The sequence below is a fragment of the Castor canadensis genome, chromosome 4, assembly GCF_047511655.1.
Source record: "Castor canadensis chromosome 4, mCasCan1.hap1v2, whole genome shotgun sequence".
Classification (NCBI taxonomy): Eukaryota; Metazoa; Chordata; class Mammalia; order Rodentia; family Castoridae; genus Castor; species Castor canadensis.
The window spans coordinates 154,254,963-154,260,291 of record NC_133389.1 but is presented as its reverse complement, the minus strand read 5'-3'; positions in this window follow the sequence as shown (position 1 = coordinate 154,260,291).

The following is a 5,329-nucleotide window of genomic DNA, read 5'->3' as shown; positions in this document are numbered from 1 at the left end:
AAATTGGGATGTGGTGAGAAAAGTAGTAGTTAGAAAATAAAATCATACATTTTATTTATTCAGATCATTAGGAAGAAAAAGCAAAGTAACTAATCATGGAAAATAATTTGTTTCCTGATAGAGGCCTGGGAAGAGCTTATCTAAAGCCCTCCTTTTCTCCTAGACATAGTCATAGAGCACAACAACCTATTTGCCTACTTGGGCAAATCACCAAACCATGATCCTAGCCACAGACATTGCCATTATGGTTGGACTGCTTATACACTCACCAGGAGCCACTGAATTACAGTCCCCTCACAAGAGCTCCCTGCATCTCTCTGCTTGAGGGTATTTGCTAGTCTTAAGAACCTGTGGAACCAGTCTGTGGGTCAGACTGGAGTATTAGGGAGTTAATTCCCCAGGAGGAGCATTTATCAGGAGGGATGGTTGGTGGTGGTTGTGTCAATCTAAGTTCTGAGAACCAGACACCAAGAAGGTCTTAAATGGATACACAGGGACACTGCTGTGCAAAAAGAACTAGGAAGGGGTCAGGAAGGCTGGGAGGGTCCTCATACCACAATGCAAGCCTGATCTCAGTGAAGTAATTGAAGGAAGGTTAGGCGAAGCATTACACACTGGTGTAGCCTAAAGTGTCAGCAAAAATGTGAGGTAGTCCTTGAGCTGAGTTCTGCAAGAAAGGAGGCCCACATCTCCTGGGTTCACATCTGCCTTAGTAACTACAACCCACTCAGTAATTGGCAGTGAGTACCCTGAAGGAAGTGTGGCTCAAGCACAAACTGGCAATAGCTTTGGAAGCCTGTCAATTAGCTTCTGTAGTAGTTGGTCTGTGTGATATGTTCTCACTTGACCAGGATAAAAACTCAGGTTCTATGAGGAAACAATACTGAGCTGTGTTCTGTGCAGTTTCTCAAAGGGTCCTGGCAGGACTGAGACTCAGTGGTCCATTGCAGTAATGCTCTTTTATTATCTTTCCTTGTCTCACTTCTCCACATTGTCACTGTGTTGCCAGGGGTCACCTTCCAAATAAACTATGTGAATGCAGATCCTCTTCTCAGGGCTGGCTTTTGGAGAAACCCAAGCTAAGACAATGCTTCTCAATGACCTTTAGTTACTGAAAAGTTGCCTACTTTGAAGCAGGTCCTTCTATGGCTTATTTGGGTCACCATTTTTGTGCTCAAAATGGGATTATTGAGTATCAAAATTACCTGTTAGAGCTAATTAGCTCTTATTCCTCTCCTAAATCCTACTATCATCTTGATTTCTTTATTCTTGACCCCAACCCAAATAGACTTGAATAAATGATCCTTAACAAGATGTTTCTTCACAATCTTTGCTTGGATTTAGGGCTAAAACAATCATGCCAAAATGGCCACAGAAATGTTCTATTTTATCTTTGAGAGCCTCATGATTCAAGTGTGTTTTGCTTGATGATAGGGATATGAGCCAATATAGAAAGAGCTGAAACATTTGCTTGCCACCCAGTCCCATCCCATAAGCTAGAAGGATAATCTGCCTCCCCACTCTGGCAGAGTAGAACGAGTTTTGAGTTTTCAATCTAACTTTATCTTAAACCCTCTACTAGGAAAATCATCAAACAGGCGATCAGGAAAGGTGTCTAGCCCTTAACTTCATAGGTTGGGTCTCAAGGTAAGCTTGCCTGAAAGTTGCAATGGTGAATGGGTGAGTGTGCTGCATTGTAACCTGACCCAGTGGGGGAGGACACTAAGGCAGACCAGCCAGTGTCCACCCAGCTTCTTGTTCTGCTACATTGAGTGAGTCAAACTCATCTGATGCTGGGGTGTTCCATCTTGCACATGGCTCTCCTTACCTTTTTACACAATGGCTGCACTTCTCACAACTAAGTTATACCCTTAAAGGAGCTCCTGGTCCCTTTCTGAGAGCTGCAGGACTTCTAGTCATACAGATGACACTGTCAGAGAAGCCTTCCTGAGAAGCCCCCAATTCTAATTCTCTTCTATTCATTCTTTTTCCACTTTAACCCCATACAATATTAGGAGCAAATAACAGTTATGGTATATTGCCAAAATTTTATTATTCAAAAAACAAATGCCAGTCCCTAACCATGATTTTCTATGATTTTCATAGACGTAAATATGTTTTCAACACCAAAAATTAGGAAAAAAAGTACCCTCAGTACAACAATAATATAATTGAAAAAGTTATAGCAATCAAAAAAAATGGGAAGAATATCATTTCAGGATAAAGGATAATTGTTACCAAAAGAGGACATTTTGTGACTTTATGCTAATATTTATATATTTAAAAAATTTTTATGCTGGGCGCCAGTGGCTCATATCTGTAATCCTAGCTACTTGGTAAGAGAAGACCACTGATCCTCTTGGTTTGAAGCCAGCCCAGGCAAATAGTTCATGAGACCCTATCTCAAACATACCCAACACAAAAAAGGGCTGGGTGTGGCTCAAGTGGTAGAGTGCCTGCCTAGCAAGCATGAAGCCTGGAGTTCAAATGTCAGTACTGCCAAAAAAAAAAAAAGAAAAAGAATTGCTCCCCAATATTAGTCTGAGAATTTGTATTTGGGAACTACTAACATGAAATATCATTAATAGTGAAACTATATTGTGCTTACCACTTACCATGCATGGTTGCTTTCTAAGCATTATCTTATTTAATTCCCCATTCACACTTTTTTTTAATCCATGATTTTATTATTTCCAGCGGTTTCCACCTCCTTCTGTGCTTTCAACTTTCCTTCTGGTGTCATTTATTTCTGTCTTTAATGACATTCTTTAGTAGTTTTTTATTTTAAGTGGATTTGTTAGCACCAAATCCTTTCAGTTGGTTAGCTAGGAATGTCTTTGTTTCACCCTTATTTTTATAGGCTATTTGACTGGCTATGGACATCTTGGTTGATAACTTTTTCTTTTAGCATTTTGAGCATCATTCTGTTGCCTTACTTCAGGAGAGAAGTCATAAATCACCTTAAAACTGGTAAAAGACAAAGAGAACATTTTTAATTCAGCAAGAGAAAAATAATCATTGCATGCTGAGAATCATCAATGTGGTTAACCCCATTCACACTTAAATAAGCCTTGTTATTGTTTCCTTTTACAGGTGAATAGACTGAGGCAACAGGAGAATAAGAAGCTGGTTCAAGATTGAACAGTCAATGAAGAGCAAAGCCAGGATTCAAAGCCCACACTTGAACTCCAGAGCATAATTCACTGTAGTGGTTCTCAAAGTGTGTTCCAAGACCCAACAGCATCAGCATCGACTGAGAACTCATTGAAAATGAAAATTCTGTGTCTCACTCCAGACCTACTGAATGAGAAATGAGGTGGGACCTAGCAATCTGTGTTTTAAGAAGGCCTCTTGGAAATTTCAAAGCATGCTCAAAATAAGAACCATTACTGCGCACCATTCCAAGATATGCACAATTCCAATACACTATTGACTATTTTCTATTTGTCCTACAGTTCTTTGAAGAAATATCGTACATTCCTTAAGGATGGGACAGAGTCAAGTTCATGGGCTTTTATTCTCTGCAGTGTAGATCATGTCGTGGCTCTCTATAATGCCCTTATTAAATTGAAAAGGAAATGCTGCTATTTATCTTGAATGATGTAAACTCGCTTGGGTGTAAAAATTAGATGCTAGATTAGAGAACCTTTTGAGATTTTTACATCTCTGACACCCTAATATTGTTCCTGTCTCTTATTGCATGTGTTTGTGATCATCAGGAATTACATGAATATAAAACTAATATAGCATTTTGCTTGCATGTGAGATAATCATTAAAAACACAGCATGAATCATAGCAACATATGGCATTTAAAAATAAGCTTTTCAATCCTGCCAGGAGATCCAGAGCTCACTTTGTTTTGCCAGAGCGTGTGTAATATTGGTAAGTAAAGGTTTGAAGAAGTGGCTTTCTTTGGAATACATTAGAAAGATTTCTTTTTCCCATGCACAACATTGGCACTGCACTTATCTCACAAACAGAGCTACAAGAGAATTCTCTAAACTTGATTTTCAAGTAAAGACCTCTAGAAATATGCAGGATTGTTATTTTGAGAACTATTATAGCACGGGAACCTTGCAATCCCACAAGTGAATTACATTTCATGTGGTAGACTCTGGGCATTACATGTGACTGAGCACAAACAATATGCTTTAGAAAGTATAGAGGCATAATTATAAAAAGAATTTGAAGTGCATGGGTATTCTTCAGTTTCTTATCAAATATTTAATTGATGACTTTCTTTATTTTGCTATTTCAAGCCTGGCATTATATGCCTATCACTGAATGGATGAGATAAACAAATTTTATGTTCATTTTTAATCTCTTTACCAGTAACAACATCCTTCTCCATCAGGCTAAGTTCTCATGAATAATTTGCTAGATTACAAAGATTTAATAATATCTATTCACAGCAATCTAAAGGGTCCTTTACTAGTAATGCTGCACTTCTAGATTCTATTCTTCTTTGCTAAATAGAATTGACAATACATCCCCAAAAGGCTCTTCTTAGCTATAATTTCTCTAATATGTTTTTTCTGCATAGACTGTCTACATGGGGTAACATACTAAGAATAACCTTTTATTGAGATTGCTGACAATTTCAAGGAAAAAAATTGATAAATGAATAATTTTGCCAGATGATATGTTTGCTTAATTTTTGTCTTTGATTTTGGGTACAAGTTACAGAATTAGCTCTGTTGTTTCCGAGTTGTTGAATTTTCTCAATGTGATTTACGCAAACAGGAGGATTTGTCTTGGAATAGCTTCCTGAGGAATGGTCAGGCCTCAGGAGGTGAAGACCAGAATAAGGACTGAATTAGATTCCCCTGCCTTTCTACTCTTTGGATTTTGCTTACACAGCATGGCTTCTTTGTCCTTCTCTCTTTAGAGTGGCTTTCTCAGACTCCCCTACTACACACCACCAAACAGGTTGCCTTCAGGGGTGCCACCAGCTCATACAGCACTTACACATCAATTAGAAATAGATTTCCTTCCTTAATACACTTTGATTCCATCAGTCAGAAAATTGTCATAATATATTGATTTTGTAGTAGCAAGACTCCTTACTGTTGGAAAAATGTCAAAATGAAGATACAAAATTCTAACAATGCAATGTGAATGGTGTCCCCTGAGATGTGGTGCTCTAAAGCAGTGTACACAACCTGCTCTACTGTATGCTTTGCCCCTGCTAACATAGCTGTTGTGTACATCCTCTCACTTCAAGCCTGGAAAAGAAAAGGAAGGAAAACCAGGAGAGACCATGGTAGTGACTCAGAGTGAGTATGACTGGCACCCACGCTTGCATCTAGAGGAGGTATGTATGGTCAG